This window comes from Vipera ursinii (assembly GCF_947247035.1).
Source record: "Vipera ursinii genome assembly, chromosome: 1".
Lineage (NCBI taxonomy): Eukaryota > Metazoa > Chordata > Lepidosauria > Squamata > Viperidae > Vipera > Vipera ursinii.
Genome location: NC_139512.1, coordinates 192388350 through 192402216, shown reverse-complemented (window position 1 = coordinate 192402216; position 13867 = coordinate 192388350). Strand labels below are relative to the sequence as shown.

At 38.0% G+C, this 13867-nt stretch overlaps 1 long non-coding RNA gene across 1 annotated transcript in view; it reads right to left on the bottom strand.

Moving 5' to 3' along the window:
- LOC310632646 overlaps positions 1-13867 on the bottom strand; it is a 1302393-nt gene that overhangs the window by 1065357 nt on the left and 223169 nt on the right. The gene's annotated exons all lie outside the window — the stretch shown is intronic.

Below are 13867 nucleotides of genomic sequence, written 5' to 3'. Positions count from 1 at the left end.
GATTTTTATATCAAACTTATTGAAGTATAATTCCACCAAGAATACAGCCAACAAAGTGTAGAATGACATAAAAATCTAATATATTTCCACGTGATTTTAATTAGGGAATTATAGTGCCATCTGGCATCCAGTTTTAAGTTTTCTGATTTAAAGTTCAATAGTTTGCTTAGACATTCATACAAGCTTAATATGCATCTCAAATAGCAGACCTAATTGACCCTTACATATTGAATATATTTAATATTTCATCTATTTCATGTCCTTTTTTGCCTTCTAAATAGAAGCCCAGAAATAATTATAACCTTGGGTTCTTCTATGCCTGTCAGCTGCAGTTACATGGTGTCTACCTCAAAAACTCTTGGTACATTCTTGCAGATACCCTCCAGGAGATTTTATTTTTTAAAAGACACTTCAAAATAAATAAATGTACAGATTTTATTTCCTTGTTGAGTGAGACCATGCAATTCAATACCTATTTGTCATTTAAAAAACAACTTTGACAAAGGGAGTAGCCATTGCATAGCAGCACTGAAACAACTATATTCTGCATGGAGAATTACTATTAAATGGATTTTTGCTCCAATAGTAATAGTTTTATAATCATATTGGGTATACAGTTTTATTTCTGATTCATTTCCTATGTGGTGACAAAATAAAAAGCTTCAAAAAATTTATCTGTGATTAATGAAAACTTTGATAAAGCCTTTGTGGATTACTAAGAAAAAGGAGAACAAAGGTCTTGGTTAATTAATATGTTTGGAAAGTTAAGTGATCTCCAAAGAATAAAAATAACACAAAACTCTTAGGTTTTGTTAGTTTAACTTGTTCTGTCAAATTTGGTGGGATGAAACCCATAAATGTACAGCTAAAGGTAAAGGTTTCCAACTCTAGGGGCCGGTGCTCATCTCCGTTTCAAAGCCGAAGAGCCAACACTTCTCTGAGGACGTCTCCGTGGTCATGTGGCCGGCATGACTAGACGCCAAAGGAGCACGGAATGCTGTTACCTTCCCAGCGCAGTGGTCCCTATTTTTCTACTTGCATTTTCACGTACTTTCGAACTGCTAGGTTGGCAGAAGCTGGGACAAGTAACAGGCACTCACTCTGCTACACGGCACTCGGGATTCAATCCGCCAAACTGCCGACCTTCTGATCGACAAGCTCAGCGTCCTAACCCACTGAGCCACCGCGTCCCTTCTAACATACAGCTAGAAGAATTTAAATTGTTTAAAAGAAATAGAGAAATAGAGGAGGTGGAGTTGCACTATATATAAGAAATGACTATATCTCTACAGAAATAGAGCACAACAATGATGAAAACTGTCTTGAATGCATTTGGGTCAACATAAAAGGGAGAGAAATGACATTGCTATAGGTGTATACTATAGGCCACCCAACCAAACAGAGGAAATAGATGAACTTTTTGCTAGTCAGATAAGTAAGGTATGTAGGAAGCACATCACAATAGTAATGGGGGAGTTTAATTACCCTGACATCAACTAGGAGACAAACTCAGCACCAAGTGGAAGGTCAAACAGATTCCTGACAAATCTAACAGACAACCTCGTCTCCCAAAAAGTAGAGAAGAGAACGAGGGGATCGGCCATATTGGACTTAATTCTTATGAACAGAGATGAAATGATAGAACATGTTGAAGCTACAGGAAACTTAAGGGGGGGAGCAATCATGCAATATTGGAATTCAACATTATGCAAATACAAGCAATAGAATATAGTTCAAATTAGAGGTTTGGACTTTAAGAGAGCTAATTTCAATACACTTAGAGAAATCTTGGGAAGGATTCCATGCATGATTTTGATGAGGGGACAGATGGGGAACTCATCAAATTTGCAGACGACACCAAGCTGGCAGGAATAGCCAATACTCCAGAAGATAGGCTTAAGATACAGGAGGATCTGGACAGACTTGAACATTGGGCGCTATCTAACAAAATGAAATTCAGTGGTGAAAATGTAAGGTTCTACATTTAGGCAAGAAAAACCAAATGCACAGGTACCTTGCTCAATAGTGGTAACTGTAACTGAATAGTGGTAACTTGGAGACCTAGTTGACAATCATTTAAATATGAGCCAGCAGTGTGCTGCAGCTGCCAAAAAAGCCAACACAGTTCTAGGTTCCATTAACAGAAGAATTGAATCAAGATCAAGTAAGACCACACTTGGAATACTGCATGCAGCTTGGTTGCCACAATGTAAAAAAGATGTTAAGACTCTAGAAAGAATGCAGAGTAGAGCAACAAAGATGATTAGAGGACTGAAGGCTAAAACATATGAAGCAAGGTTGCTGGGATTGGGTATGACTAGTTTAATGAAAAGAAGGACTAGGGGTGACATGAGAACACTTTTCCAATATCTCGGGGGTTGCCACAAAGAAGAGGGAGTTGAGGTATTCTCCAAAGCACCTGAAGGCAGGACAAGAAGCAATGGATGGAAACTAGTCAAGGAGAGAAGCAACCTAGAACTAAGGAGAAACTTCCTGACAGTTAGAACAATTAATCAGTGTGGAACAACCTGCCTCCAACACTGGAAGCTTTTAAGAGATTGGACAACCATTTGTCTGAAATTGTATAGGGTTTCCTGCCTGAGCAGGTTGGACTAGAAGACCTCCAAGATCCCTTCCAACTCTATTTTTTTATTATTCTTGTTGTTGTTAATGTTATTAAATATTTTTACAAAACTAACATTATGTTCTATCATTTGATTTTAAGTTTGAAACATTGTAAACATTTCTTTTGCAATGTATGATTACACATTTTCAATTTATGTAGTTACTTGATGCAAAGAACCCAGATTTTTAAATAACAATGTATTTGAATGAGTATTTACTTTTTATTGTCCAGCCTATGTATAAATTGCTTATATTTATAAAATCGTTTATATATATCCATCCCTTCCTACATTCTGAGCTCTGTAAGTATCTGGATTTGAATTATATTTCAGCAAACAGCTGGAAAACACTGAAATGGAAAGGAAAAATTCATAAAATATGCAAGCATAGATAGCGAAAAAAGGAATCAACATGACAAACATTTTCTTTTGTTGATCACTGCCCGAGTTCTGTCCAAGATAAAAATAATCAAGACTCAAGACTAATTTCCATTTCCTAGCCCAAGTGAATAGAGTCAGAGGCAAGATTCATAATTCGAAACAACTGTATTGCAAATACTAATATGTCTTAGTCACTCATTTTCAGGGTTCTCATAAAAAAGAAGTGCAAAATACCTCTAGGTAACTCTGTTCTGTCTTCCTTTTCCATCTTCGGAAATACCGGTACTACTAATTCTTGCTGTAGTAAAACATGCAGGATCATGGCATTCATATTTTAAAAATTTGTAACAGATTTTTTAAAATGTACGCTTTATACAGGTTGGTTTATCAACCTGCATGTTAACCTTTTTATATTAACCTCTTTATGCATTTTAATATATCCATTCACAATCTTACTCTTTACTTTTGTTAATCCTGTGTATATTTCACTGGAAACAAGTCCCATCAAATAGCAGAGCTTACTTCTGTCTGAACCCTTGTTCCTTAAAATACCCCAAAAGTTTCTTCTTTATAAATAGACAATATTTTCTGTTGCATTTATCAGATATTTGAATTGTCTAACTGACTTCTAAGATAATCATTGTACTCATCATTCTCATACAGGATCTAAAAATGTTTTTTCTCTCCAATCCTATCTTTATGTTGTCCCACAGAATTTAATTTTATTTCCTTACTGTATATTATTGCATAATAATGAACAACTTTAAAGGTAAAAGATAATTCAACTTACTGAATAGTCTTCACCCCATGGTCCCTAAATGAAGAATATAATTTTATTATGGTTATAGACCAGCAAGAGGTCACTTTTTACAATATATTTAAAAATGGTACCGACATTAATAGTAAGTAATAACATCCCTGTTAAGAAAATACATGTTCTCAAAATGTTAGGGTCACTCCTTAGTTTACATGAGTGGAAAACCGTTAAGCCAAAAAAATTGTCAGAAGTTGACAGCTATAATTCTTTAATTTTTTTCTTGTGGACATTGCAGCAACACAGAATTTTGCCACTGCATGCGTGGTAGAAGGGTTTGAGTCCTGGAGGAGAAAGCCTACATAAAAATTGTCTGCCCTCCCTGTCAATCTCTCTAATAAGGGGAGAATATATGCTGACCTATAAACTCGATATAACTCAAGAGTACAATAAAACATGTGAGATATCTTCGACTTCTCCTTTACCACATATACATACCCGTTCTGCTATTGGTGTTCTCTTATACCTGCCCTGGAGGAGTGCTGAAGGGAGAATGTTAAACCTGGCTCTGAAGAAAACTATTCTTTAGTTTTGGGAAGGTCAGATCATTTAGATATCTTGCCGATTCCCCCACACCCTGTTTGATTCTATCCCTACTGTGGAGAGGCAACCTATTTAGTTCTTCTTGGAACTCCATGTCCTTCATTCTGTTAATTACTACTTGCTTTGCTTGGTCAAAGCCTTGGGACATTAAGAATACCGATGAGAGCCCATAAGAGCTCAGCTTGTGATCTATCGCCTGTTTCCAGGGGGAGGGGAAGTTGTCAGTCAACACTAGCGGGGACAGTCCCTCTGAAAGAAATGCATTTTAAGGCAATGAATGATCATCACCTTCCAGGCTCTTACCTGAATTTGAGTCATGCCTGTCTCAATTCTTAACTGGGCATTTGGAGTTCCTTTGGGTGCAGCTAAGATGGCTCGGAGGAATTTGGTTTGTATGTTTTCTAGCAAGTTTTTCTTTGCAAGGATTCCTGTTTGGGCCCCACATAGAATTTGTGCCAATGTTTTGGCCTCGAAAAGTTTTAAGGCAGAAGGTACTAATTGACCCCCGCCTGTGTAAAAGAAATGTTTAATTGTATTTGAGGATCTATTGGCTGCTTGCAAAGCATGATCCAGGTGTGCCTTCCATGTCCCTTGCAAGTGGAAAACGACCCCAAGGTATCTAAATATTCTAACCTGTTCTAAACTATGTCCTTCTATTTTCCAGGCGTACTGGCTGGGTCTTTTAGCAAAAACTAAAATTTTTGATTTATCAAAGTTAAGGACCAACTTGTTCTGTCTGCAATAGCCAAGTGTTGCCCTAATTGCTCTCTTCAGTCCTACAGGAGTTTGTGAAATAATAACAGCATCATCGGCATACAGGAGAATCGGGATTTTACGTTGTGCTAGGTTAGGTGGATGCAGATCAGGGTTCTGTAAGAGATCGATCAGGGGGTTGATACAGAAGTTAAAAAGGGAGGGGGACAGGATGCAACCCTGCCCTACTCCTTTTTGTACCCTTACTGGGCCGGTTAAAGTCCCTTGAGGATTACACCTCACTTTCAAGGTGGAATTGGCATACAGTTTTTGTATGAGGAAAAGGAGGCGTTTATCGATAGTAGTGCATTTTAATTTCTCCCAAAGGGTGTTCCTTGATATTGAATCGAAGGCCTGCTTAAAATCAAGGAAGGCCATGAAAAGAGAGGATTTTTTAAAAATATGTGTATTTTTGTACTAGAATCTAGATGGTGAAGTACCAAGCTATGATCCACCGTTTATCTTCCTTCTCTAAAACCTGCTTGTTCATCTTTGATTATCCCCCCCCCCGAAATTAGCTAATCCTAAAGTTTATAGTTTAGGTGTTTGGTATATAGTTTACTAATAACACTCAGAAGACTAATGGGTCTATAATTGCCTGGGTCATTTCTACTACCTTTTTTATAAATTGATGTGATAATTGCTAATCCTCAATCTCTTGGCATATGGCCCGTTTCTATCTATAAATGTTCTGGCAGGACATTGTCAGCACCAGGTGCCTTATTAGCCTTGAGGGCTCCAATCAACCGGGATCTCTCTTCTGTTGTAACAGGGGGCCAGTAAAGAGTTTGGTTCAAACTAATTTGGCTCTCCTTAGTTACATAATCAGGGTCTGCATATATCTCTCTAAAATATTCTTCTGAGGCATGAATTGGTACCTGACTGGTTGCGGGTAGGGGGGATTCCCCCAGTTCTCTGGTGATGTACCAAAAAAGGGATGTACTTTTTGTCCTGACTGATGCAATTAGTCTATGCCAAGACTCCTTCAGAGCCGCACTTTTCTTTTCTTTTAGAAGAGTCTTATACTGTGCCTTCAACTGCTTTAAGTAGTGAGTGTGAGCTTCAGAAGGGGTATTTTTACTTATTATACATTTTATATTTTATTTTATTTATAAAATTTTATATATTTTTATATTTTATTTATATATTTAGTTGCACGCAATCCCTGTCAAACTATTTTTTAATTCTTTAAAACCGGCTTTTTGGAGTGAGCTAGTATTCTGTTAGTGAGAACCAAGTTCAGATTTAAAATTAAAGTTTCAAACTCCTCTAAGAATGATCCTTCAAACTGATTCCTTAGTAGAGATGTATGCAGTTCTATGGCTTCTGGAGCTAACATCCATTTAATAACTTCCTTTGCATTTTTCTCAGTCCATTTCATTTTTACCTGGGTACTTTGATTCTCTAGTCTGGGTAGGTAGGTTGAGCCAGCCCTTAGCAATTTCTGGTGTATTGTAAGAGTAAGGATTAGTGGATCGTGACCGCTTTCCAGTTGCAAGTGTACCTCCATCGTCTGGCAAGAACTTCAGGTCGTATGATATTATCCAGGAATAAACTGTGGATTTTCTTCCTGCTCCCCGATACGTATAGTCTGCTGGGTAGTCATCCCATGTGGAACCGTTAAGGATACAAAGGTCCAGATGTACAGTCATCTGTCTTACACAGAGACCTGCCTGATTTGCTTTGGTGTTTTTAAATTATGTGGAATGCAGGGGTTCTCCTGGTACATTCTCATCATAATGGATCTTAAATTGATTAAACAATGCTTGATCATTTGGGCCCATCCTAGCGTTTTAAGTGCCCCCAATAATTATTGTTGCCGTAGGGTATTTGTCTAAGCAGCCCAGGATAAAATTTTCTATACCATCCCAAATCTTGTTGCTCAGATTATTCTTATGGAGTGGAGGAATGTAGATATTAAAAAGCAAAATCTCCACCTGTTTAAATAAGAGTAAGGTAGTCACAACCCATGGATGAAAAGGTGGCAGTGATACACATTTAAAATGCAAGGGTGTATTCACTAATGCCACAATGCCCCCTTTAGCTCTCCCACCCACCTTACTTGGGACTGTCAAATTGTGATAGTCAAAAAAAGTTGGTCTTTTGATGGCGCAGGCCAACCCGCTATATTCCAGGTTATAATGGAGGGGATCATATTTTGCAGCTCATCAAGAAATTTGCTTTATAGAAAGGGAAGTTGGAGGGTTGTTGCAATGGCTTGAGGTGTCGTCACGCATGAAATTGGCCTTCTCTAAAAGGAGGGGAGCCCCATCAAAATTCTGAGTAGACTCCTAGGAGAATTGTCTAGGGTAAGAGGATTTAGCACCAGCTAACAAGGCTTGACATTCCGGTGCCTCTTCTCTAGGTGTAGAGCAGGGGGTTATTAGGTCATGCTCCATTCGGCTTCGATCTGATGGCACTAACGTGAATCCTCTCTCGATTTCTTGATGTGCTACTGAAGGTATCATCGGATAATCACATAAGGATGCTAGCATTTCCTTCTCTATTGGGGCCTCTACTGGCCCCTGTATATCTTGGCTTCTGTTTTTCACAATCTCATATTCATGCAAACCCTTGCCCCCTGGGGGAGAAGTAAGAGGCTCAATTATAGGGGAAACCAGATCAATAAGCGGTTCAGCTGTGTTGATTGTGACCAATAAGGATTTCTTTAGATTTTCTAACTTGAACAGTATATTATCCTATTCTTTCCTTGGGAGAGCGCCAAAAGCATTAATAAGACCAGTCTCTGTGCTGTTAAGTACATCTTCACCTAAGGAGGCTGGCCTACTCCCACTTTCTTCCTCTCCCTTTCCCAAGTTGAGAATACAAAAGAGACAGCAACCTTGGGCGCTCGCATATTAACAATTAGGGGTTTAACCCTTTCCTCTCAGAAAGCTCTGATGGGAAAGATTTGAAAAGAGGCTAGATGTGCCTTCATCTTAAATAGCATCAGCGGTATGGTGGGCTGCTTAAAAGACAGAAATCTCCACTTCCAATCTGCCCCCAGTGACAGTGAAGAAGCTGGATTAGGGAATTTAGTTTAGCACTCTTGGTATTCCAGAGACCATAATTAAGCTTGTTCATATGGATTCTCAGCCCAACCTGATGTGTTTGTAGTGAGCAATGTAATTGATGTGATTGTAGGTGAGATGCTTTATTGTCTTCCCATGAAACTTCTCTATTAATACCTCCTCCTCTTGTTGGTCCAGCTGGAGAAGGACTGTTTTTCTGAGTGGGCTGCCACTTTTTAGCAGGCTCTTTAATTGATTCCCAGGGTCTGTGCTCTTTTTCCTCTTCCTTCCCCTGAGTATTGGATTTACCCAAGTCTGCTGTAAGGACTTTAATGGGGGTGCCTGTAGCCCAGTGTTGTGCTTGGAGAAAAACAGCTATATCTTTTTTCAGTGGCTCTACATCACGTTGAATGGTTATTAGTTGTTCAAATATTGAAACTACCGTTTGCGCTGTGAGGAGGCATTGCTTTGCCATAAACTCTGTTGTATTCTCCCACATGAATTAGTTTGTTGTTAACCTTTTTAGTCTTTATCTCAGTCTCCATACCGGCTGTAGCTGGACTCGTAGCTTGTGAAAACAGCTGGCTGTCATTTTGTTCCCCTCCCCTCAGATCGGGAAAGTCTAGGATCTGTTGTTTTGTCAGATCTCTTTGCAGGTCCTGTTCTAATCTCTCCGGATTGTTGGAAATGAAGGGGGGGAGGGAATAGTTTTACTTACAAATATCTTGCCAGCAAAGTGCTCCTCAATTTTTGGTTGTTTTGCATTCTTCACTGGTGGGAGAGATCCCGGGCTGGTGCCATGGCGCTTCTTTCTTTTCCCCATGATCATCCAACCGGTTAAACCAGGTTTAAAACTAAGTTTAAAACTAAGTTTAAAACAGGTTAACAATGGGTTTAAAAGGTTAAAATAGGTTTAAAAGGGGTAGGTTAAAAATACAATGTTAAAAGAGGTTAAAAAGTTAAAATAAAAATAAAATAAAATAAAGCTTTTACTTTTGGAGGAGCTCTTTACAGCCTTTGCTGCCTGTCCGCCATCTTGGCTCCTCCCCTTGCCTGTCAGGTCCCTAAATGTTATCTAATTCATTGGAATATATACTGCTCAAAAAAATAAAGGGAACACTTAAACAACACAATGTACTGTATTTAATAATCTAATTCATTGGAATATATACTGCTCAAAAAAATAAAGGGAACACTTAAACAACACAATGTACTGTATTTAATAATCTAATTCATTGGAATATATACTGCTCAAAAATAAAGGGAACACTTAAACAACACAATGTACTGTATTTAATAGTAGGATGTCTTATCTTGTGTTCCCTTTATTTTTTTGAGCAGTATACTTCTAACTAGATAAGCTTAGAATTGTGCAGTATTGTAAATTATTATTAGAGCTATGCAAAGGATCTGAAGGACACTTCTCAAACCATGTGGTACAAGAAAAGCATCCATCCCCAAACAACAATGCCCTCTGAAAAATCTGGTCGGGCTGTTTCCAGTCTTTTTTAGAATAGAATTCTTTATTGACCAAGTGTGATTGGACACACAAGGAATTTGTCTCTGGTGCCTAAGCTCTTAGTGTACATACAAGCAAGAAGTGATAAATCATGAACCTAAGCATAAAATATCCTAACATAATCATAAAATATTTCCCATATTACTTATGTGCATATGCTGGACCTAACAGATAATTTTTCCAGCAAAATAAAACAACTCATTTGCAAAAACCTAGAAGGAGTTGTGTTGAACATTTGGAAAATGCACGTGCCTCAAATGACCAAGTGCCACACTTCCTTTGTGCCAATGCATTGAAAATTTGTTGTAAAGCCCCAATAATGATCAACAGCATTTACTTTACATTAGGACATATTCCTATGATAGTTGATGATACAATATATTATCATCCTTAGAAACTGTTTAGCAACATATAATTTTCTGGAATACAATATAAATTCATTAATTTTTCCTGGACATTTAGCTACAAAGGCTCATTAAAAGATGAGGTTACTCTACTTCATTGCAACAGTACATGTGATAATTGTTATATTTTTATTTATAAAGACCAGTAACCAGAACTAAAATCCCCATATAAAGTTCATATTCATGCAATGGCTTCAACTAGTGTTTTACCACGTTATGTCCAATAAAAGATTTTAATAGCTTACTAAATGTTGTAAAAATAGGTACTTACAGGTAGTCTTCATTTTATGACTAGTTGCTCTGTGGTGTTTGCTTTACAACCACAGAGTTTGTTTTAAAAGGTCAGGGCAGAAAATATTTATATGTCCACACCAGAAAAATATACAGACATAGCATCACTCTTTTTACCAACACTTCAAAACTGCTGAGCTTTGTTCTCCCTTTACATAATTAACTATTCAGTCTGCTCATTGCAGAGCATCTATACCTCCTAGTGGCCAGGCCACTTTAATTGCACGTAATTAATAATGTCTAGGGCTTTTCCAATAGATGTATTTATGCAAAAAATTGAAAATTAACACTTTGCACATATTCACTGTATTTTTAAAATATACCTTTTTATCATCAACACATATGCTATGCTCAGAAATGAATGTTATATTGAAAAAGCAGGATTTTACACCTTTCGTTTGATCTCGCTGAAATCAATGGCACTTTCTTCTGAGCAAATACATACAGTAGGACTGGATATTAGAATAGAATTCTAGTCTTTTAGATAAAAATCAACATATCTAACAAAGACATGGAGCTGTACCAGCAAAAAAGAGTAGGCAGGAATGGACTCTGCCTTGTTATATACAAAAAGGGGACATAAAAATCTAATAATAGTAACATTAGCTTACTTAAAGCATGAGAGCCAGATAGTTGCAAAGTTAAAGATACTGGGCTAGAAATTATGAGTTGCAGTTTCAGTCCTGTCTTAGATAGCTTGGGTTGTTTTGTAGCAGTCATTCTCAGTCTTAAGAAGAATGGCAAATCAGAAAAAAAGCCGCATGGACTTGTCCATGCGGCCACCAGGAGTCAAGACTGACTAAAAGGCATAAAAAAATAAATAAAATTCCCAATAAAATCAAACATTCTCAACTGAAGGTGTATAATTTAAACTAAACCTGTAGCCAATGACATTTTAACTGATACTTGGGGGGACAATTTTAGATTGCAACATGAATGGTATGAAATTATACCAACCTAGATTCCTGCTGTGCAGAAAAGTTTTTAGGCTTTGCCTAAATAGTCTCAAAATTAATCTAGATAAAAATAGCATCTTCTCTGAACCCTTGAAGATATTCTGTCTCTAGACCTAAAACGCCAAACTGGATAGTCGATTACCATTAAAGATATAAAGATAAAAACAAAGCATATTAATAAGCTGGGAGCGGACTGCGGGGATTAATGTTTGAAGCTATTTCTTCAAAAATTGCCTACTTTCCTCTCCAAATATGAACAGGTATTGATTAATCGAGCATTTGAATGAGCAGCAGTGCACACACAAAGGAAAGTTAGATCAAGTTTGCTCCATGCAGGAATATAAACTGCCATAACCAATTAAGCTTTTTGTTATTGTATAACTCAGAATAACAATTTCTGTTGTTGCCTTCTTTCTTTTCTAAGACACACTGCTCTATGATTTTAAGTTGTTTGACAGTTATATCGAACATGTCTGTTAGGAAAACACCAAGTTGATATGCTGCCTATTACATAACTTTGCAAAGCAGTAGAATCCTGTTTGAAGCAACTCTGGAAACCTGTTCGGCATTTCTTGTTCTACCCCATATAATAAATCCCTTTTCTACTTTTCACTACTGCTTCAGTTAACTCACTTTTATTGTCCATGGTAAAAAAGGTAATGTGCTTGATAATTCAGGATCAATTCCAACAGGATTCCAGGTTTGCATTTTCTTTTATGTTCTTCTTCCAAAAATGTTAAGGAGATAACCTTTGTAAAGCTAACTATTCTTTGGCTCCTATTCCTGTGAAAATGTATGCAGCAGAATAAGGTTTGTAGACAATTTTCAAATTGTATCAAGATATAGTATTCAAGGTTATATTTATCTGTTACTGTCCCAGAATTTAAGCAAATATATTATTTCCTTGGGGTAATCTATTAAAACATCATTGGTCAAAATGGGGATGATAATAACAACAATAATAATAATAAAGATGGAAGGTACCTTGGAGGTCATCTAGTCCAGGGGTCCCCAATCCCCAGTCTGTGAACCAGTACTGGGCTGCGGCATGCCAGCAACCGGTCCGCACAAAGAAGCAAAGCCCCACAGCAGCACACAAAACTACATATTCTCCAGTCCGCAGAAAAATCTCTCTCCGTGGAACAGGTGCCTGGTGCCCCAAAGGTTGGGGACCTCTGATCTAGTCCAACCCCCTGCTTAGGCAGGAAACCCTATACCATTTCAGACAAATGGCTGTCCAGTCTCTTCTTAAAAACTCCCAGTGTTGGAGCATTAACAACTTCTGGAGGCAGGTTGTTCCACTGCTTAATTGTTCTAGCTGTCAGGAAATTTCTCCTTAGTTCTAGGTTGATTCTCTCTTTGGTTAAGTTTCCATCCATTGCTTCTTGTCTTGCCTTCAGGTGCTTTGGAGAATACCTCAACTCCCTTTTCTTTGTGGCAGCCCGAGATATTGGAACACTGCTATCATGTTACCCCTTGTCCTTCTCTTCATTAAACTATAAAGGTAAAGGTAAAGGTTCCCCCGCCCATGCGTGCTAGTCGTTTCCGACTCTAGGGGCCGGTTCTCATCTCCATTTCAAAGCCGAAGAGCCAGCACTTGTTCGAGGACGTCTCCGTGGTCATGTGGCCGGCATGACTAGACGCCAAAGGCGCACGGAACGCTATTACCTTCCCACCGTAGTGGTCCCTATTTTTCTACTTGCATTTTTTACATGCTTTCGAACTGCTAGGTTGGCAGAAGCTGGGACGAGTAACAGGCGCTCACTCTGTTACATGGCACTCGCGATTCGACCCGCCAAACTGCCGACCTTCTGATCGACAAGCTCAGCGTCCTAACCCACTGAGCCATTAAACTAGACATACCCAATTCCAGCAACTGTTCCTTATATATTTTAGCCTCCAGTCACCTAATCAACTTTGTTGCTCTTCTCTGTACTATTTCTAGAGTCTCAACATCTTTTTTACATCTTGATGACCAAAACTGGATGCAGTACTCCAAGTGTGGCCATACCAAGGCATTGTAAAGGGGTATTAATACTTAACATGATCTTGATTCTATCCCTTTGTTAATGCAGCCTAGCACTGGGTTGGGTTTTTTGGCAGCTGCAGTACACTGCTGGCTCAAATTTAGGTGATTGTCCACTAGCTCCGAGATCCCTCTCAGGATAAAGGATAAATCCCTCTCAGGATATCAGGATAAAAAATGAGAAAAAGGTAGATTTCCACCCTTAACTTTAAAAGAATATGTGAATTATATTTCTGAACAAAAAGCAGAGGTTATAATACTGACCTCTGTATTAGAGAAGCTACTGGTTCCAGTAGATCTTTTGGAACGTTTGTTTCCAAAGAAATACATTTTCTGTGAGATTTCTGGAAATCACAGAATTTTTTTGTTTGGGAGCTTCTGTTGTAGTTTTATAAAAAAATAATTTGCTTTGAAAGTTAATAAAATTGGTGGAATTTGTAGATAAAATTGCTGCTATGCTTAGATATAGGCTCCCAAAGTTCCTCTAAGTGTTATCAAACTGTAATGTGTAATGTGTCAGATAATGTGTCTAATAAGTTTTATCA